Genomic DNA, 23,454 nt, shown 5'->3' with positions numbered 1-23,454 from the left:
TTGGCCAGGAAAAATCATCTTTCATTGTGGTATGTAAAAGTGGCTCACATACCCACAACTTCATGAGACACTAGCTCTTAGTACAGGCCTCTGCAAGCAATAGATGCCCGATAAATACCATTAATTGATTGAACTAGAGAGGCACCATAAACGGGCTTCAATTCAGAAGGCGATGCTTCTGTAGTAACAAGTGGGAGGGCTTTAACTCTTTGTCATAGATAACTGGTTAGTGATCTTTGGTAAGTGTCTGGGAAAGAACATAGAATGTGGCTCAGTGACAGCCAGTTCATGGCTCCCTCTTTTTTTCCAATATGATAACAGATTAATTCATCCAGAGTATTCATTGAGTGGTTACTCTGTGCAAGGGTTAGTTAGTAGACGTGATCCCTGCCCTCAAGCAGCGAAATCAAACAATTTGGGATGGAGCCTCTTACCAGCTTGGTAGCACAGGACCCAGACACTTCACTTACCTTCTGCTTCTTGAATGTTTCTGAGTTTTGGGCCCTGAATCTTTTCTTGGGAACATCTTGGACACTTCTTCACCATCCTCCCAGGAAGCAGCATGGCCTAGTGGCAAGAGCATGGGCTTGGGAATCAGAGGTAGTGGGTTCTAATCCCAGCTCCACCAGTTGTCTGCTGTGTGACCTTGGGCAAGCCTCTTAACTTCTACTCATCTGTAAAATGGAGATTAGGACTGTGAGCCCCACGTGGGACAACCTGATTACGTTGAATCTACCCCAGCACTTAGAACAGTGCTTGGCACATAGTGAGCGCTTAACAAATACCATAATTATTATTAAAACCCCAGTGAGTTTGTATTCATTTGAGGACTTAAGGAATTCCAAAACAGAGGCTGTCAGCCTGACTGATTACACTCTCTCTCCATTTTTCATCCACACTAAGTGTCACTCCCTTTATCTTAGTGGGGTGAGGATGTTTTTGAAGGAAAAAACATCAAACTTTGATACTAATCTGCAGATGCATTCTTCAGGATACATGATATTCTGGCCATCAGGTCTAATATCTTCTGTCAGAACTTCCTCCATGTGGCCATCAAAACTATCAACATGCTGATAATTAACCATTATGTGGCTGAGACTGATTTTAGAGAGCCTACGCAATCATGGAAATAATTTTTAAACCATAGGATTACATATGTTATTGATAATTTCCTGGACTAGACAGTTATTTCTTCTTCATGATCCAGTAGAGGAATACCCCGTATGGTGGGAGAAAAATCCCAGCAGTTTTGACCCCACGTTCGGGATGGTACTTAACTGATGAGAAAGGCCAACATCTCTTCCCAGGAGAATAAAATGTATGAAGGTCAAAGAAACTAATTTGCATAGATTACAATTTTCTAATTATTCAGGAACTCTTTATTCTGGCTATCAGCTTCAGTAAGTTGTGAAGTTAATACCCTGATTTAATAGTCTGTGATATCTCAATCCCATCATTGTAAAGAGCCCGAAAGAGGATCAAAAACCAAAGATCCATATTGAAAGGAATAATCCTATTTTCATTTGAGGGCAAGTAAAACTAGGAGACACAACCTATATCTGAAAATCGTTGAGAAAACTTGCTTTAACCGTATCAATTGAAATCTATTGGTCAAGGAATAGAATATTGAAGTCAGTGATCTGGTTCTGGCAATCGTAGAGATTGCCAGATCTACTATTGACTTGTCAAGGGCCTTGAAAGAAGCCTTTAACTCATTTCTTCATCCATAACATGTAACTGTATACCTGTACATTTAATTAATAATAGCATCAAAGAAAAGAACCGTAGAGAAGCATCATGGCCTAGTGGAAAGACCATGAGCGTGGAAGTCAGAGGACCAGGGTTCTAATCCTGGCTCTGCCAATTGCTTGCTTTATGACCTTGGGCAAGTCATTTAACTTCTCTGTGTACCAGTTTCTTCAACTGTAAAATGGGGATTAAATACCTGTTCTCCCATGTGAGGCAGGGGCAGTGTCAAACAAGTAACCTGGACCCACCCCAGTGCTTAGAACTGTGTTTGGTGCATAGTAGCGAATTCCACAAAAGGAAAAAAATGGAATGCATTATTCTTCTTGATTGTGAGTTTATTGCAGAGGGGCTTTATTTTTTAACTTTGGTCCAAAGTCTGGCACTTCAGTGAAGCTTAATAAATGTTTAATATTGTTTCAGTTCCAACTGATCATTTGAAGTGAATCAAAGCTATCTTTTTCCACAATAATGAGGGAAGCCAGGGGCTTAATATTCAGGAAGCCCCATCCTGTCAGCTGCATAATGTCTGGAACCATAGATAGTCATAAACATTGTATATTGTATATATATACAATAAACATTGTATATACATTGTATATTGGGCAGTCTTGGTGTTCACTACAAGCGAGACAGCAGCCAAGGAAAAAGTAACATACCAAAAGGATTTATATATATAAATCATTGTTAGACTGACACACATCATTCATATGGAAATGAATCAATCAATGGCATTTATTGAGCACTTAGTGCAGAGCACTGTACTAAATTCTTGGGAGACTACAGTACAACAGAATTGGGAGACATGGTCTTGCCCATAGTGAATTTACAATCTAGAGGGGGAGACATGAGCTTTTTTTTGTGGACAGTATTAGTTTCTTTGTCCAACACTGATCTCATTCCTACATTGTTAACATTGCCACTCACGTACTTTGTATTACCATCATGATCAATGCACTAAGCATTTGGGAGAGTACAATAGAGTTGGGACACGGACTGAGTCTAACCCGATTTGTCTGTATCCACCACAACACTTAGTACAGTGTGTGGCACATAGTAAGCATTTAATACCAGTATTCTAGGTACATGCACTATGAAAGTAGTGTCAAACTTGCATTTTCATCTTAGGGATAGAGGGAGCATCAAATGAAGGTCAGTGGACAATGGGTGATTTTGTAAAGTGGGGTGTGGCTGAGGCAGTGTGCATTTTTGTCACTATAATGAATACCAATGTGAAGTGTTTGCAAACTTGTAAGATTTCAAAATGGTAATTTTATGGATTTTCAGTTGATAATCAAAATAAAGGAAGAGAGCAATTTGAGAGATACTTCTATCATTGCTCTCATGGCTTAGTTCTCCACATTGACCTTTGTGTCTGTTACTTCATCCTTGGCTGCTGTCTCGCTTCCTTCTGGGAAGCATCGGTTTGGAGCTAGGGCTGGCAAAACCTCGGAGCCTGGTTAGGGTATGGATAGTACATATCCTTATGAAACCACTCACTCTGAACTTGAGTTACAGGTGACCTTATTTTGAATTATGACTGAAATTCAGCCTGGGTGTTTGAAAACCCAGGCTACATGCTTTCTTGCATGTGTCAGGCTCTGACAGCCAGTGCAGATATAAGATCTCTGTGACCATTCATTCATTCAATCGTATTTATTGAGTGCTTACTGTGTACAGAGCACTGTACTAAGCGCTTGGGAAGTACACATTGGCAACATATAGTGATAGTCCCTACCCAACAACAGGGACCAGTGTATCCTCTCACATTTGTCAGTTGGAGAAGCAGCATGACTGAGGTGAAAGAACTCAGGCCTTAGAGTCGGTGGACCTCAGACCTAATCTTGGCTCCACACTTTCCTACTATTTGACCTTGGTTAAGTCACTTAACTTCTCTGCCTCAATTTTCTCAACTGTAAAAGTGGGATTAAATAATCTCTCTCTTAGGCTGTGGCCCCAATGTGGGAAATTAGATGTCTCAGTTTATTTATATGAGCCTGATTGAAAGACTATGGGGTGAAGATGGTAGAATGTATTTTTCTTAGAGGCGGGGATTGTATCTGCCAACTCTATTGTACTGAATTCCTCCAAGCATGTAGTACAGTGCTTTGCACACATGAAACATTCAGTAAATACCATTGATTGATTTGAATCCCCTGAGGAATTGACAACTGTGATCTTTAGAGCAGGCCCATGTCTGAGGATTGATATAAACATCAGCAGTGTGTTGTCCTGGTCTATCAGATTCCTATTTACTATGTTTTTCTGGCTTCTGGGAAATGGTCATGACAGATTTTACCTGCCTCTGTCATAGGCAGCCTAACTGATGGACATAAAAGCAGCTAATCATTCAATGTCTGAAGCTTTCTTGAAGTTAAAATCATTTTCAGAAGTTCAAATATTTCACAAAAAATTTTTGAAATTTTTGAAAACCAGTTGCATGTTATTGCGGGAGTTCCCAACTTTAACTAACACATTATCAGTTTTTACTGTAAAGTTAAGTCACTCTTGCTTGCCTCTTTAAAGCTAGAAGGAGTTTGTAAGCATTTTACTCCATTATATCATTTCTCAACTTCTTTATGAAAAAGATAAAGGGGAGTGGTGGTTATTCCCTTGTTTACGAATCAACCTATTCACTATTCTAGTAAGTCATAGCTAGCTATAAAAGCTGTCACTTGTAAATAGAAATGGTACTTGATATTCTTAAACTGAATTATTTTAAATTGAAACAGTATGTCACAGTCTCTGTGGAGAGGTCTGTTAGAGGATAAACTTGATTGAAGTAATTCGTGTCAGTTATTTTAGACTTTGTTGGACCTTAGTGCTATTTTTTTGCGGTTGTGTTTTTTTTTCCATTGGTGAACTGGTAGGTTAGTTTTTGTACTTACTTGTTGATTTTTGTGAATCCAGTGCTTAGTACAGCGTTCAATGAATACCATTGATAAATCAAGATGTGTTCCTACCTGCTCCCCTCAAAATAAATTCAAGCCATTATTCTCCATAAAGATTCAGTGACCAACACTTTACAAACTCGATGTTATTTTAGAGGGTGAGAAATCATCATTCATTCTTGAAGTTTATGCTAGTAGTTGGGATCCTTTCCGAGTGTACAGATGTAACTGAAAAGACTAATGCATGATGGACAGTAACTCCCACATTGTTTACACTTAAGAATACTTCATTAATGATTTTGTCCCAAACTGGAGCTGTTCTGTCTCAGAATCCTGTTTTTGGTGAAGCCTTTACTCAGAGAGAATAACACCTCTACCAGTTGCTGCCTACCAGCTGCTGTAGTGAGTTCCATCAGCCCAGTTGCTATTTCACACTTCTGAGATTGTTCTAAACTGCCTTTAAATTTTACTCTACCCTATCTGCCCGTGTGACACCTTTTAAGCCCACCATACAGTACTTGCTTGGATATCCTGTTGTCATCCAGTTTTTGCTTTCATGTTGCACCTTGTGAAGTAGCGTTTGCTTATGAAGTTTGCCTCTGTGCCGGTGAGCTGACCACTTACAGTACCTCATTATTGGTAATCTGCTGACATCTCATGTTGAATAGAGTACAGTGATGCCCACAGGACTGCCCGAGAAACTGGATTGCTTTTTCTGTTGTAGATCCCAGACTCACAGCCGTAGAGAGTTGATATCACAACAGTCTTTATAAGCTTCCAACTCGATATGAAGTGTGACTCCCCATCATTGCCACACTTTGCCTTTCAGTCTGCTGCAAGTCATGCTGTTTTTTTAGGGGCTATCTCTTTGCCTGTCTGTGGCTTGGTAACTGATTTTGAATTGTTTTGGTGATAATTGTGGTCCTTTTTCCTGATACTAATAGACAGATAGACAGTTGGCTGTGCATTGTCAGTGTACTCTCATACTTTTCATTTTCTATATAATTTTATAACTTTGGAAGATTAAAGTAAACCATTACCAATATCGTCAGTATTACTTTTTGAGTCATCACTTTTTTAAAACTTTAACTGCGCCACCCCACCGCACCCCAGCTGTGGATGTAGCTTTCCACTCCTGGAAAAGAATGCCAACTATTTCCAGAAAGTCCCAATAAAAATAACACTGATTGAACCCTTACTATATGGTAGGCACTGGGATAAGATAGAAGGCTAAGAAATTGGACATATCTTCTGTCCATACGGGGCTCACGATATGTCTTATTTACCAGATGAAGAAAATGATATCGAGAGACTAAGTTTCCCAAGGTCACATAGGAGGCCAGTAGGATCCCAGTGCCGTGCTCTTTTCACTGGTTTCTAGGAAATAGAGGCCACAAGACCTTTACTTCTTGGTTCAAGTGATTTTTTTCCTTCTGTGCAATTTCCTTGAAAGACCTGATTAGAAGTTTTGAAAGCACACCCTTCTTCCTCAACTGACAAACATTTCCCCACATTATGAACTTTGATCAAGAGTGAAAGGTCGCACCCACATAAATCCATCATTTTAGTCATAGTACTTGTCCTTGAACCTCTAGCCTCCATTTACCTCCACTAAGCACTCACTCGGGACAACAGCTCTGGACTGGAGCAGTAACTGGAGACTGGCCAATGTGTCAATAATATTAGTATTGAAAACTCAGACTTTTCTAGTTTAACCAAAACAATTCTAAATATTAGGTCATTCCTTTTGCAGGAATTGTATTTGTTTTGCACTACTTTTGGGTGAAATGGAAATATCCTGTGGCTCAGTGCCTCAGGGACAAACCAGGTGTGAGGATTCATGTAACGCAAATGCCTTCCAATTTTCAAACTCAGTTGCACCCATGAAGGAAGTGGAAATGGGCACTAAATCTGTGGTTGTAGCAGATGTTATAAATACAAAATGCTATAATTGCCTATGTGTATTATCGTGCCTCTAATAGAAGCTCCAGGAAAAATTGAAGTGCTTTGATCTTAATATATGGCCATTAAAAGAAGTAAATAATAGGTTGATGAATTGCCAACACAGAAAGTTGCATGTTTTTGTTTTTTTTCTTTTTTCCTTTGGATCATTGCCTTTAAGCAGATGGTATCTTTGTGATTGTTGTGACACTTCATTGTTGCTTCTGGCTGATGACTCACTGTAGGAAAATCCCACCATACACAGCACTAGAATATATGATTGTTTGGTGTTCTTTGCTACATTTAATTTTCCAACAGACTTTTGACAGATGTGACAATTTCAGTGAAATGTTGTCAAAATAAGAGCAACAAAGTGACAAATCAAATCTGGCTCATGTTCAGCCCTTTGGTGTTATTCTGGTTCATCTCCAGTGGCAAGGGATTTTATATCAGTGTCATCCTTGACAACTTGATCATTTCAGGTGGCACATTGTCAATTTCTGGTCCTTCCTGATGACTCATTTGCAGGGTCTTTGTAAACATGTCTGGTATTATTTTCAGATAATTAATGCCACTGGAATAGTGGCTGAAATTGAACCTCAAATGGTTCAGAATTCAAGATTATCTATGCAAGATTCTGGAGGCGGTCATAGAGAAAGAACGATCTATTGTGAAGCTAACTAAACTTCCTGAAAGATTTCTTCCCAAGTTTAGCTGCACATGGTTAAGAACTATTTCCTAACACTTGAGCTATATAGTGCCCTTGGCAAAAATTTTGACACCACCTGAGCAAATGAGGTCAACTTATAGTGGTATCATTTTATATTTTATATCAAAAAGATCATAAAAGCATTCTATTACTATGATTTCTAAATAATGGCAACTGGAACTGTAAAAATGTTAAAATATTGGATTCTGGTTAAAGTGAGCTGACACAACAGAATCCTGAAAATTGCCCCGTTACACCGTAAAAGATCTTTTTCATGCCTCAACTACAGTAAAGTCTAAGAAAAAGATATATAAGAGGTGGAATAACTTTTGTGCATGTAAACCCTATTTTACAGGGAAAATGATACTGGGCTGTAATTTTCTTTAGAAGAGCAGCTGGTAGAGTGTTTGGTAAACAGCATTAGCAGAGATCCTTTGACTGGCATGGCCTCATTTTTGATAATCTGCCAGAAATTCTCAGGCTATGAAGTTGGAACCAAGAGCAAGAAAATGACAATTCTCTGTTTCTCAGTGCTGTTAAGTATATATTTTGGCATAGTGTAGCCATCTTAGCCTAACATTGTAAAAAGAAAAGTGTGTATTTTAATTCATGGTTAGAGAATTCTTTATCTCACAGATTCACATTAGAAAATGATACTGTGGATAATTTTCAGAAAATTTTCATTACATAAAATTTTGCAACCAAACAGTATTGAATAGGGTTTAGACTTGAAGATTAGAACTTTTGAAATAATCGGAATGTTAAAGACATTTGGGGATGAGAATTTCCCATTGGTGATAGATCATTCAAGCTGGCTATTTGAATGCTTACTTGGAGTGCAATACAAAACAGTCGTCATAGTCAATCCCTGCCTTCAAGGAGGGAAGGACAGACATTTAAATTACAGATATGAACAAATATGTTATAGGGTTGGGTGACGGTGAAATGTTGGTGACATTATAGCCTATGTGCAGGTGAGATAAGGCCTCCTGATAAATCGGGGCCATGACCTCGAGTTTATCATCAGGCCAGTGGATTTGATCATTTTTCTGCACTGTTTCTTCCATTGCTTAGTAAATGTCGTTGTACTTCCAAGACATGGGCATTTGCAAACCATACTGAACCATTGTTTCCTCCAAAAGTGTTTTTCTCCTTTGTTTTGCCTACACAAAGCTAGCAGACTAATAAAGAATGGGTTAGTATAGGACCTGACTATACTGAGCCACTGGAAGTCAGAGACCTTGGTTTGGGAATTTGTCCTAAAAAACTGGAATATGCACCAGAATTTATATTTGCTCACTGAGTCTTTCAAACGATTCATCTTCTAAGCTCAAGAATAGTGGATGGCCAGGAAGAATGGATGACAAGCAGCCTTGGGGCCTCCTGATCTGGTTAGGCTAAGCAAAAATGTAGGGGAGTTCTGGGGGCTGGGTGAACTTTTGTCTTGGAAGAGGGAGAGGAGAAGAAGAGAAGGAGATGGCTGGTGCCTGGAATCAAGAGAACCTCCATGGTGATTAGGTGGTGTTTCCTGACTCGCCTCTCCTCTCCTCTCCTCTCCTCTCTTCCCTATTTCCATCTCCAAACTTGCCTCAGTAGCTGGCTTCAGGAACGAAACCATCGTCACAGCAAGAATCTTTCCTTACATTCAAGCAAGGCAGGAAGGAGTGCCTGTCACTTTCGCCCACATACAAAAACATAGGATTTCACACAGCCATAGCATTGTGAAAGCATCTTGATAAACTTTATAAGCTAGTTATTTTTTTTTAGAATATGCCAGAGCCAGATCTATTGACATTCTTCAAATATCATGAAGACCGTTGACATATGTCTTTATTTTTCTTTTGAATCGACCTGAAGTAAAAATCATAAGTGCTGCATCCCTGTGTGGTCTGAAGCCACACATTTATACCTACATATCTACTCCCCACAAACCCACACACACATATTAATAGTTATTTTTTTTCCCACCACCAAGAAAAAAGTAAATTGATACAATCAATCAGTAGTGCAGACCACTCTACTAAGTGTGTGACAGAATACAGTAGACACGTTCTTTGCCTCAAGGTCTTACAAACTAGTGGGAGAGACAAAGTAAATTACACAGGGGGACACAACAGAATTTTTAAAAATATGCATAACTGCTCTACTTGTGAGGAGATAGAATGAATATCTAAGTGCTTTAGGGGTTGATGACAAGTGCCTGGGGGATACAAATAAGAGTAATAATGGTATTTGTTAAGCATGTACCAAGCAATGTACTGCAGTGGGATAGATAAAAGATAATCAGGTTGGACACAGTCCTCTGCTAAATGGGACTCACAATCTAAGTAAAAGGAAGAACAGGTATCGAAACCCCATTTATAAATGATGAAATTGAGGCCTAGAGAAGCTAAGTAACTTGTTCAAGTTCACAGAGTGGGCAAGAAGCAACGTGGCTCAGTGGCAAGAGCCCGGGCTTTGGAATCAGAGGTCATGGGTTCAAATCCCAGCTCCGCCAATTGTCAGCTCTGTGACTTTGAGCAAGTCACTTAACTTCTCTGGGCCTCAGTTCCCTCATATGTGAATTGGGGATTAAGACTATGAGCCCCCGTGGGACAACCTGATCACCTTGTAACCTTGCCCCGTGCTTAGAACACTTAATAAGTGCCATTATTATTATTATTATTTATTAAGTACTAAAACTAGGATCAGAACCCATGTTTTCTGACTCCCAAGTCCATGATTTTTTCACTGGGTCATGCTATGTTAAAATGGGAAAAAGGGTACTTGGAGTTGAGGAGATGAGGAACTAATCAAAGACCACCTAGAAAAGTCATCTTAGAAGGGGTTTTAAGAGGTGAAGGGCCAGAAATTTCCAGATGAGGGGAGAGTGTGAACCAAGGGATTGACAGTGAGAGAGATGAGAACAGTGAGTAGGTTATTTACTGTGTTAATCCAGCAAAGATATTAAATTATGAGGAAAATCCTGTTCCTATGTCAAAAGTTTCTGGCTATTTAACATCTTCTTAGATTATTCAATTTCTTCTTAGAATACCATCTCTTTTAAATGTGAGTTGGTATCAATAGTTAATATCAGTATCAATGCAATGTCATGCATGTGAGCTCCCAATGTCTCTTAGAATATTTTCATTCTCACCCTGTTACATATGTATAATGAAGTAAAAGACTTACAGAGAATAACTTGGTATAATTAAATACGATTGAATCAATGAATCAATGAATAATGAATCAATAAATAAATACTGCCAATCCACAGATCCATTTGCAGTTATCTGCATGACTTTGGTATATATATCTTCATAGGGAACTTCTTCAGTGGAGTCTTCTTCAAATGAAAAGGACAGCTCATCAGGACATAATCGCCTTCAAAGAAGCTTGAGGATGATTATTTCAAAAGCTTTCTCTGGGGCTCAAAGCCTACTGAATAAGAAGAATTTCCTTGTGGTCTAAAAGCATATTCTTTCATTCTCAAGCCCAGAATAAGTTGAGCAGGACTAAAGCTACCACGCAGCCCTCTTTTCCTTCCAAGTTGATGAGAAAAGAGTCAGATGGTATTTTCAACTCTCACTTAGCTAACCTTACCATGAACTCTTCAGGGCAATCACTTTCTTTAGTAGTTGCTGCACTTTCCTGTATCGGTCAGGTCACAGGGCATCTCAGGTGCACTCTGAATTTGGGCAGTTAAGTACTTTGGCTAATCAATCTACTTGAATTGTGCATTGAACCCTATATATTCCAACAGTGAGGAGTTCTGTTCTCCATATTTTTTTTTCCCAGGAGAGAACAGGATTATATCTGGGTATGAATTGGTCAATAGTTCTGTTGCCATGTAACATAAGCTCATTGTGGGGAGGGAATGTGACTGTTTATTGTTGTATTGTACTCTTCCAAGCACTTAGTACAGTGCTCTGCACGCAGCCCTCAGTGAATACGATTGAATGAATGAATATTACTTGGAGGCAAATGTGAAAAAAGGAATATTTGGGCTCACCTCCTCCAGGAGGCCTTCCCAGATTGAGCCCCCTTTTTCCTCTCCTCCTCCCCATCTCCCTGGCCCTACCTCCTTCCCCTCCCCACAGCACCTGTATATATATTTGTACAGATTTATTACTCTATTTTCCTTGTATATATTTACTATTTATTTTGTTAATGATGTGCATATAGCTTTAATTTTATTTGTTCTGACGATTTTGACACCTGTCTACGTGTTTTGTTTTATTGTCTGTCTCCCCCTTCTAGACTGTGAGCCCATTGTTGGGTAGGGACCGTCTCTGTATGTTGCCAACTTGTACTTCCCAAGCGCTTAGTACAGTGCTCTGCACACAGTAAGCGCTCAATAAATATGATTGAATGAATGAATGAATTTATAAAAGGCCAGTGGCATCTGCAGTAGGAGAAGCCTGAACACATAAGCAATGAGGAGGCATCGCTACTTCCTCAGAATAAGGATATAAACCTATTTTTATCATTAGCCATCTTCCAAGCTGTACATTCTGGAATCCATTGGAAGACGCTGGAAATCAGCAGCCTAGGGAAGACTAGGAATCAACCCTAGGAATGATTTAATAGGCCTCCGGATCCAGACCCCTCCATGAAAGACCATCTGCATTACCTGTCTGCATTCCATGTCACCTGATGAAATACTGATGAAATACTGACGGCAGGAACTTTCAAGAACTTTAACGGTCGGTCTTATTCAGCCAACACCTTTCACCCAAGTTGTTCCCTCCCCTGCTTTCTCTATTAATTTTTTAAAATGTTAACTTATTTTGTATGAAATTTCCCGATGTATTTATTGTTAGTAGTCTGGTCCTTAAAACACATCTATGAATTCTAGTAGGGAAGCACAGTTGGAGCTCCCCATAAATTTAACATGCTTTACTTTGACCTTGGCAAACAAAATTATTTTATTTTTCATCCTCAGGTTTTTCATCTTTTGAGGGTTTTTTTTGGAATAACTCATTTATTTTTAATAACTTGTTTTAAAACTCTCTCAGATGCTCAGAGAACTACTGTAAAACTTTTTGAATTTTCTTTTGGCTTGGTATTTTCATTTATCATTACAATTGATGATACTTCCATATGACACTAAAATCTCTGGCCATCTTCATCCAAGTGCTTTGTTTATTCATTTTCTAATTCCTAGAAGTAGAATTTTGCATATAAATTAAAATAAATGTATTTTTACCCAAAAAAGTCAAGCCTCCATAGTGTAGAAGTTCACGTGATAATTTCAGGCCTAAATAAGAAACCATTTTTCAAATGGGGAAAATAAAAATTCCTCCGCTTATTATCACTTTTTTTTAAATGATGGAAATGGGAACAAAACTTGAGTCTGAAAAGTTAAACTGAAACACTTAACAGTGAGAGGAAAAGTATTACTATATACTAGAAAACGGTCTATAAAACAAAACTCAAAGATGTTTAAAATCATTTCAGGAGCTGTAAATGTTATATATTCAAATAAAAAAAATTGAGATTGCTAGTCCTTAATCAAAATGAATATGACTCCAGAGCTTACTATGTGCCAGGCAGTGTACAGTGGAGTTGGAAAACAGAATCAAGAAGGCCAGCGCATCCTTTGAGGGAATAGGAAACAGAGTGAGCAGCAGCGTAGCATCAGGTTCTAGACTAAATTATAGGTTTATAAAGCTGTAAGTAATTTCACCCAACCTTCCCCAAAACTGAGACCGGAATCATACCCAAGCACCAATCTGGGTCCTTGAATAATTCTACTAGAATCACCTAAGGGCCGTTCATCAATACCAAATGGCAAGACAAGATCACAAAGAATGACGTTCTGAAAGCTATTCAGGTTCCTAGCATTGAAATTACGCTCACCTTCACACCACTACGGTAGGAGAATCAGCAGCAGCAGTATCACCAAGCAGTTTCTGTTAGCAGAGCTGCAATTGGGAAATTGCAAGGAAGGAGTACAGAGAAAGCATTTTAAGGTCAAGGCAGAACAAAGCCTCAGGCGATAATCCATCTCAGCTGAAAACTGGGATTCATTCGGTGAGGATAGACCAGCATGGCAAACTCCCATCAAGAAGGCAGTGACTCTCTTTGAAGGAGAGACAAGAAGGAAAAGGAGGAAACAACTCCAGGTACTTTAAACAATAAACATCTACAGCGTGAGGGACAGCCTTTTTGCATTCATAATGAGGCCAGGATTAGGGATCCTGTATTGACTCTTTCAAACAAGCGTTCACAGGTCAACTTCACCCTCCTTGGTGTCTTCTTCAGAAATGGAGGGCAATTCTATGAGGGTAGAGGAATGCTTAGGGAGCAAAGATGAGGAATACAGTTGTAAACATGTTGAGCTTAAGGTGTCAGCATGACAGCTATGTGGAAATCTCTGACAGCAAGAGGAAACGTGAGAGTGCAGAGAAAGAGAGAGATCAGGTGCAGTGTGGTAGAGTTTGGTGTCATCCACATAGAAATAGTAGGCTCAAGTCATGGGAGAGGATAAACTCCCTCAAAGAGAGTGAGGGTAAAGTGAGATGAGTAAGCAAAGTTTTAAAGGCGACCTGTGTAATTAATGGGTGAGGAAAGAAGACTGATGTGCCTTGCTGTGATAACAATACCAATAATTGTGATATTTAAGTGTTTTCTGTGTCCAAGCACTGCGCTAACCAGAGGGATAGCTATAATCGGATCACCTATAGTCCTTTTGCCACATTTTGCTCCCAGTTAAAGGGGAGAGAAGAACGGGTACTTAATTCTTATTTTGTAGATGAGAGAACTGAGGCACAGAAAAGTTAAGTGATTTGCCCAAGGTCACACAGTAGGTAAATGGTGGGGCTTAGAACCCAGGTTTTCTGACTATTTCTGTGCTTTTTTCTGTCCTCTTTCCAACTCCTTCACAATGCTTGATTCTTTTTTTTTCTTTCCTATTCTTAGATGTCACTGGATTTCTTGACTCTTTTAAGCTCTATTACAAGAAGGTAGTCAAAAGCATCCTCTAGGCTGTCAGCTCCTTTTAAGCAGGGATTGGTTCTACCACCTCTATTATATCGTACTCCCCCGAGTGCTTCATATAGTGCTCTCTCTACACACAGTAGGTGCTCCACAAATGCCATTGATTGATGTAACCAAATATTTAAATGATATTTAATCCTAGGCCAATTGCTAAGGAACTAAAACCCTATGAAGGCGATATAAGCTGTGCTAACATCAATCAATCAAAAATTCACTCGTTTAGAATTATTTTAAAACACGGATCCTCAAAATATCCATTGTAGTTTAGTATACATTCAAGCATCCTGATTGTGAAATTTGCAGTGAAAAATATTTTCAAGGACAACTGCACTGTTTATTTCAGAAAATGACATGGAAAAAATCCAGAAACAGGGATTTAAAGCTGCATCAAGTCTTTAAAAAGTCCAAGGCAATCTTAATGAACTGTTTTGACTGAATGCAATTGATTCATCACAGAGAAACCACGAGGTAAACTCTGCCTTATCCGCAGTTTTGTTGAGGTTTTGTTTTTTTTCAGCCTCCCCTTTGGTGAAGGGAAAATATATATTTTGAAGTTATTAACTCGGTTTTGGCATTTTGGACATTTTTCTGTAAAAGTACCCGATTTTTGAAAACCTAGGTGTTATTAGGTAACAGCGTGGCTCAGGGGAAAGAGCACGGTCTTTGGAGTCAGAAGTCATGGGTTCAAATCCAGGCTCTGCCAATTGTCAGCTGTGTGACTTTGGGCAAGTCACTTAACTTCTCTGGGCCTCAGTTCCGTCATCTGTAAAATGGGGATTAAGACTGTGAGCCCCCAGTGGGACAACCTGATCACCATGTAACCTCCCCAGTGCTTAGAAAAGTGCTTGGCACATAGTGCTTAATAAATGCCATTATTATTATTATTATTATTATCCATTAATGTCTTTCTGAGATTGATTTAAGAGCAATATTGCAAGTAGCCTCAAATGATAATAATTATGGTACAAGGTGTACCTCCCCAGTGCTTAGAACAGTGCTTTGCACATAGTAAGCACTTAATCAGTGCCATCATTATCATCATCATTATTATTATAAACTAATATAGACTTAAACCAGTTTTAATGTCCCTGAGTAAAAGAAATTCAATTTGTTTTTCTTTTTTTTAATTTGTATTTGAAAAAGAAGCCTTCTAGGAACAATAATCACATTTTCTCTGTATTTTCATTCCTTTTCAGATATGAAAGTCTCAAAATGTAATTACCATTAGGAAAACCATTGTAGGAAGACTGGAATATTCATGTAATGGCTTTCAGATCTTAAATGTAACTCTGTGGTGGCCCTCTGGGCATTCCAAGTCTCATCAATGGAGCCCACCTGTTGCCCTTTTTATTCCCTAGACATTTAAACGATTAAATTAAGACATGTGTTCCTGCTTCCGACTTCTGAGATACTGCCTAGACTCTGTGGTCCAAGTGTATTAGTGAGTTCATTTGTGATCAAGCAGTTAAATCCAATATTCATTCTGATTTTGTGGCTCAATTAAAAACAGCCTGAGTTACATGAGATTCTTCTTTTTCTCTCAAAGCACTGACTTTCCTATTGCTGCTTTAAAGGGCAGAACACTTAGTATGTAGACATTGTTTGTCATATTCGGTGTTGTTTCTAAGGTGGAGTACTCACACCTAAGAAAAGCAATGTTTCTAAATGGCCGAGATTGTCGGTTGAAGGTCAGCCTTTTCAAACTGCAGTTTCTAAGTATACTCAGGGTACTGGAATTAAGTGGTGAAATTTCCATATTTGTTTTCTTACTGTGAAGTCTCTTCACTTCTCTTCATGGCTATCAACTCCACCACTTGACAGTGAAAATTTTCTCAAAATAGCAGCTGATGCTCATCAGATTCTAGTGCTCCCTGGGAACTTGTGACACTTATGACAGGACAAGGACAAGCATCTGTGGCGTTACATTTGCCCTAAGAGGTTATTTGCCAATTGCGCTGCTCCTGCGTACTCAAAACGAGCACGAACATTTCTCCCCTTTGCGGGGAAGAGAGGACTTAATTAGCATTTATTCCCTGAGCAAAAGTGCTCAATCCAAAATAAGGTACCGTTCAAAATAGAGCTGTTTCTCTTATTCTCTCTGTCTCTTGTTACAAATGTCCAAAAACTCATTAGAATTCATGAATGTGTTCCCTTGGCCCTGACGTTGGGATGCAACCTTAAATTTTCAAGAATGCTGCCAAGGTTATTTTAGTCTCAGATATGAGTAGGACCCCTTTTGTATGTTTGGCTGCCCTAAAGGCATGAAAAATTTTGCCGTCCCAGTGCACGCATCTCACCAGGTGTGCAGCATAGAGTAATGATAGCAAATGGGATATTACACAGAAGTTCGTGTGCGTCCATCCAAACCTCTGTCAAGAATATAATAGTAGACACAAATGTTAAATGCAGTCGACTCAGAATTCTAGTTTTATAATCAACAGACCTCACAAGTTCTGAATAAAGAATACTTGCCGAGTTGGGGCCTCTCTGCCAAAGCGTCACCCATCTGTCCCTCTTACAGTGAGCCCTGAAGTGTTTTCCTCTCTCACTTATGGTCTGAAGCTGGCCCCGCATGTGATTCAGATTGATCTGTGTTTTGATCCATTAAAGGGCATTCTGACTGGAGTATGCCGGAGAGCGTTGTGTACCCTACTGTACCTATTTGTTCATGGTAAACACTTAAAAAATACCACGAATATTATGGTTCCATATCTTCATTTTGAACTTCAACACGTTTATTTGGCTACATCCTCCAAGATGATTAGATAAGCTGCTGCCGATTCTCATCACCTCATCCACTGTCTATGTGGTTTAAACGAAATTAGTTCTCTAGACTGTATCCTTATTGTGGGCAGGGAATGTGTCTGGTTAGGCCACTTGGTTGTATAGGGCCGCTGCCCTCCAGGGACTTATGCTGGGGATTTGGGCATTATGGATACTCCGTTACTTCATGGTGTTGCCAGGGGCAACAGGGCTGGGGTGCCAACACCCATGGATGGTATAAGCAAGTCTATGGCCAGCCCACCCAACAGCAGAAATCACTGCCCTCTTGGTCCTAGTGGTGGGTCTCTTGGGCCTTTGGGGTGTTCTGTACCCGAATGAGATCCCCAGGGGCACTGGAGCCAGGGCACAAGCATTCCCCAGTCAACAGCATGGAGCCTAAGTCATCAGGACTTCACGGAACACCCTAGGCTTTCCCCAACGCTCCCGTCTCCCTAACGGCACAATCCTACTCTCCCGTCCCCAGATGTGTTATCGTAAGATCTGTGGAAGCACATTAAATGACTGTGGATGAGGAAAGAGCTCAGCTAAACAAGGTGCACCTACTAACCATTTCCATGAATTATCCTTTATCAGTCATAGGTAGTCTATCTCCACCCCTACTCTTCCCCAGCTGTTATCAGATTTTGGGTTTCTAGATGGGGATTCATTAGCCACTGTTGGGCAGAACTGAGTTTTAGAAATTCGGTGACTTTAGCTAATGTTATTAGTAGCTGGAGTTGAAATTTTGTATTGGTATTGACCCTCAGATGGACACACTAGATTGAGAGGTCTAGCTCTTGATCATACTGAGCATTTACTGAGCGCTTACTATGTGCAGAGCACTGAATAAGTGCTTGGAAGAGTAAGGAATGAGAGTTGGTAGAGATGTTTCCTGCCCACAGCGAGTTTACAATCCGGAGGGAGAAACAGATGTTAATATAAATAAATTACAGATATGTACATAAGTGCTTGTGGGGCTGAGGGAGAGATTAAAGGGTGCAAATCCCAGTGTGCAGGTGATGCAGAAGGGAGTGGGAGACGGGGAAATGAGGGTTTAGACAGAGAAGGCCTCTTGAAGGAGATGAGCATTCAATTAGGCTTTGATGGTGGGGAGACTGATGGTCTGTCAGGTATGAAGAAGAATGACATTCCAGACCAAAAGCACGAAGTGGGTGAGAGGTCAGCAGCAAGATAGACAAGATTGACCGTACCTCGCTCTCGCCTGTCCCGCCATCGACCCCCAGCCCACGTCATCCCCCGGGCCTGGAATGCCCTCCCTCTGCCCATCCGCCAAGCTAGCTCTCTTCCTCCCTTCAAGGCCCTGCTGAGAGCTCACCTCCTCCAGGAGGCCTTCCCAAACTGAGCCCCTTCCTTCCTCTCTCCCTCGTCCCCCTCTCCATCCCCCCCATCTTACCTCCTTCCCTTCCCCACAGCACCTGTATATATGTATATATGTTTGTACATATTTATTACTCTATTTTATTTGTACATATCTATTCTATTTATTTTATTTTGTTAGTATGTTTGGTTTTGTTCTCTGTCTCCCCCTTTTAGACTGTGAGCCCACTGTTGGGTAGGGACTGTCTCTATATGTTGCCAATTTGTACTTCCCAAGCGCTTAGTAAAGTGCTCTGCACATAGTAAGCGCTCAATAAATACGATTGATGATGGTGATGATGATTGAGGTTGGCATTGAAAGAGCGAAATGTGTGGCCTGGGTTGTAGTAAGAAAGCAGCCAGGTAATGTAGGAGGGGTCAAGGTGACTGAGTTAAAGTCTCTCTCTCTCTCTCTCTCTCTCTCTCTCTCTCTCTCTCTCTCTCTCTCTCTCTCTCTCTCTCCCTCCCTCTCCCTCTCCCTCTCCCTCTCCCTCTCCCTCTCCCTCTCCCTCTCCCTCTCTTTATTATTCCCTCTCTTTATTATTATCTCTCTCATCTCCCCCACACACGCCTTTCCCTTCTCTTTTCTCTCTCAATCAAGGACACCAGGAAAGAGAAATGACTTTGCATTTTCCTTCTGTCAAATTCTGCCTCCTGGAAATGTTTAGGCACATTTTGATCTGCTCCTGGGAATCATTGACTCCCCTTAACTTCTTAAACTGACATACAAATGCTATATTCTTATCATAAACATATGGAATTAGGTGGGTGACATTCAATTCTCATGTGTCTTGTAAAACTAAGCAGGGGTTTTGTAGTCAGTAGCTATTTAAACCAGGATGTCAAATTTATTCCTGTGAATGGGGGATGTTTATCTGGTGAGGCATGGGCCTCTTTTGGGAAAAGTATGAATTACTAATACCTGTTTGATGAAATTATTAGCAACATATTTAATACCGGTAAATAGAATAAAATGAATTGGTGGATAGATTTTTCTTTATGAATTTCTTTCAGAAACAAAGTTAGTGTGTGAGGTTTCTATGGAAACAGGGTCAGTAGTCCAAGCTTGAGAAATAAGAGAGGAATGGAAATGAGAGAAAGAGGGACAGAGTCAGACACTTAGAAAAAGCCAGTGAGACAGAGGCAGCAAGGGCAAACACTCTCATACCTGCAAGCAACACACTCTCACTTAAAATCACAGGCAAGCCTTCCTTTCCTGCTTTCCTATACATACACACACACACACACACACACACACACACACACACACACACAAACATGATCTTTTCCTCAGGTAATTTGCCTGCAGAAGGAGAGGGGAGGGTGGAGAGAAAAAATTGAGTCTTTCCTTCTCTCATTTTCAGGGAAAAATAGGAAGGGGGGGAAAAAGATAAGAAAGAGGAACAGAATGAAACAGACATACGGTTTGAGTGAGAATTTAACCTTCTTAAAAGGAGGCAGGGGATGGAGTAGCCTCAGATGTATCTTTCATTCATTCATTGTCGTATTTATTGAGCGCTTACTGTGTGCAGAACACTGTACTAAGCACTTGGGAAGTACAAGTTGGCAACATATAGAGACGGTCCCTACCCAACAATGGGCTCACAGTCTAGAAGGGGGAGATATCTCTCTTCTGTTTCCCTGTGTGCTCTACTGATCTCTGCAGACTGCAAACTCACTTATTCATACATTCATTTTTTCACGTAGATGATATTCATTCATTTAGACAGTGAGTCATTCAATCAATTCATCGTATTTACTGAGCATCTGTGAGCAGAGAACAGTACTGAGAGCATGTATCTGTTGTTGTATTGTACTTTCCCAAATGCTTAATACAGTGCTCTGCACACTAAGCACTCAATAAATAAGAATCACTAAATGACTGACTGACGTTTTTCCTTGGTACTGTAAGGATTCAGTTCATCCACTTCGAAGTGACAAAGGAGAGAGTCAACCTGGGGATTTGGAATCTAATGATTGTTTATTCCCTGTGACCATTGCCCTGGTTTTTTTTAATGGAGGAAGCCAAACTCAATCGATCATTTAAATAAAAACATTGAGAACACAGTGGAAATGATGGACTTAAAAGTATTTTATTGGCAACCATAATCTAGTCTTCCAAGCACAGAAGAGATCTTCCTTTGATTCAACATTCTCTAGAGTTGCTGTTGGTTGCTGGGTGGGTTTTTTTTACTGATTTTTCTTTTCTGAATTAATTTTTATTTTGATTTATCGTTACCAAAAAAACCAAAACATTTTTCAGCTATTTGTCGCAAGGTAAAATAGGTGATGCTATTATATTTCTACACGTGTTTTTACATTCTCTTGTGTTTCATTCGATACATAAAAAAGACTTTATACAAATAATCAAGATTTTCGATGTTTATTGTCATTTGGTTTTATCCTGTTAATAACGTAACAAAATGGTGTCAACTAAACTCCAAAAACATATTGAAATGAAGATGAAAACTCTTTTAGGAATCACACAGTAATTTTTTATAAGGTACTCATTGTCATTATATTTAAAAAAAGCTCAGCACAGAGGAATGTTCAGAGCCAAGATGGTTATTTTATTTTTAGCAAGTGTCTTGTGAAGTGCACCTTGATTAAATAATTAATGAACAACAAAAACCCTTTGCTTGCCTAAAGTTCCAGGCTCTTTTCAGTTAAGAAATAAGAGCGATATCTCTAATTGGATAAGACAGTGACAAAAGGAATAAAATAATATTTGAATATATAAAAGGAACCAATGAAAACGAAATTTCTCAAAAGCTGGGTAAGTATAACCACAGCCTTGCCAAGGAGGTGGGAGGGTTTTAGAGCAAACAGAAGTCTGAGCATACTTAAATTGTTATTTGGGAAATATAATTTTAATCACTGAACATGTGGGAAAACAGTACAAAATTTTAAAAAAGCTTCACTGGGTAAAGTCAGCATAGCATTCAATCCCAGAATTTTTTTAAAAAAATCAGCTTTTAAAAATGCTAATGCTATAAATTCAGTATTACAAGAATTAGCATTTTTCCCCACAGAAAAAATATATTCCCATAGAGAAGGGCAGGAACAGTTTAGTGGAAATAACACTTGAAAACCAATTTCAAAATGATCAAAATTATCTACAATTTATACTGTGGAATTCCATTTTAATTTTCTTGTTTTCTCCTTCTTTACTGGCTCTGTCTTGGAGACTATGATGTACAGCCTAATGAAAGTTGCAAAAGATGAGAAAAATCACATTAAGTAACATTGATATTCCATTCAGAAGTTATTTTCATTGTCATAGAGGTAGTAGTAAAACAAATACTATTTGTTGAGTGTACTTGGATTTGCACTGTTTATTCATCCCTCTCTCAGCCCCATAGCATTATATACTTATCTATAATTTATTTATTTATATTGATGTCTCTCTCCTCCTGAAAACTGTAAGCTCGTTATGTGTAGGGAATGTGTCCACCAACTCTGATATTTTATTCTCTCCCTAGTGCTTAGTACAATAATCTGCATTCATTAAGTGCTCAAAAAATAGAATTGATTGATTGCTTGGTTTTGTGCCTACTTGATGCAAAGTACTTGCTACAATAAGTTCTTGGGAAAGTAAACATAATTTCAAGGCACATTCCCTGCCCCAGAAATTTGCATACTAATGGGAGAGACAGGCATAAATTAGTTACAAAAGAAGAATGGTTTCATTTTAAATCAGAAAGAATCTCATTACACTCAGGTGACCAATTGTACATCCTGGTAAATAGGCCTGTAGGCATCATAACAGATAATTCAGAGCTAAAATGGACAGCTATTATTAAGAAATGTTAAGTGGTACTTTTGGAGAAATAAAAAATAGTTATAGAACGTAGCACTGGAAAAATGCTAGTTTCAAGATTCAAAACACATCTCTCTACAGATTGAAGAATCTTCATGAGATGTTTTCCTCACATGATAAATGTATCACTTCAACTAGGAAATTAAATGCTTTTGAAACAGTGTGATGTGATAATTATATTTCTGTGAATTTGATTAAACTTCTGGTTATATTTGCAACAGTTTAACTTTTGCTTCTTAAAGTGGTGACCTATACTTGTGTTGATCCACCTAATGTAGGCTGGTTTCCAAATAAAAAATATAGGAAGGAAATTTTTTTTTCACTGTGTTGAGATTATATATGTGATGGACATATAAAGGTGAAACATTTGAAAAAGCAACATAAAAAGACAAGAATAAATCCCATAGGAACTACAAAACACTGTAGCTAAAGGAGAGTTCCATCCAGTGAATGTGTGATGTGAATAGTATTGCTTTGATGCTGTTGATCTAATTATGTTCCAGAGTCTCACTGTCTGAAGTCCTTTCTGGTTATATAGTGCTAGCTATTACACTTTAATGATTTTGGTGGAATTGCTTTAGTTGTAGAATAGTAGGTGAGGGTCTCACGCCCATAAAGACTGTTTGACTCTATACTTGATCAATTAATAGTATTGATTGAGTGCTTACTATGTGCAGAGCACTGTACTAAGCGCTTGGGAGAGTACAATACAACATAATTAGCAGACACGTTCCCTGCCCATAATGACCTGTAAAGTCTAGAGGGGGCGACAGACACTTAATATGAATAAATAAGTAATTTATAATATATAATTGCTCTATATAGCTTCATTTTCGTCTAAATCCTGGTCATAGATTAGTGCCATGCTTCTTTTGGGCTTCCTAAAGGACATAATTTTCTCTCTTGTCTAACCTTGAATAATTAGGCAATGGGTATCCCAGAATTAAGCATCAATATTCCATTCTCTCTCTTATGAAGAACCATGATTTTATATGTATTATATATATATATATATATATATATATATATATGTTTTGCAGATGCTTGATGGTATATAACAGTAGTAATAGTATTTATTAAGCCTGGACTAAATACTGTAAAAAAATGGGTGAAGGAGAATTAGACATGATCTCTGGCCTGCAAAAAGTTCACATTTGAAGAATAAAAGAAGGAGCATTGATGATGGTTACATAAGGGAAGGTGAACCATTTAAAACAGCAGTTTAA

The 23,454-nt window shown here is 39.0% G+C and overlaps 1 protein-coding gene across 1 annotated transcript in view; it reads left to right on the top strand.

The window, feature by feature from the left end:
• GPC6 (glypican 6) overlaps positions 1-23,454 on the top strand; it is a 772,215-nt gene that overhangs the window by 401,654 nt on the left and 347,107 nt on the right. The window lies entirely within an intron of this gene.

Source organism: Tachyglossus aculeatus, chromosome 17 (assembly GCF_015852505.1).
Source record: "Tachyglossus aculeatus isolate mTacAcu1 chromosome 17, mTacAcu1.pri, whole genome shotgun sequence".
NCBI lineage: Eukaryota > Metazoa > Chordata > Mammalia > Monotremata > Tachyglossidae > Tachyglossus > Tachyglossus aculeatus.
The sequence above is the reverse complement of the archived record's forward strand: the minus strand, read 5'-3'. Positions and strand labels throughout refer to the sequence as shown.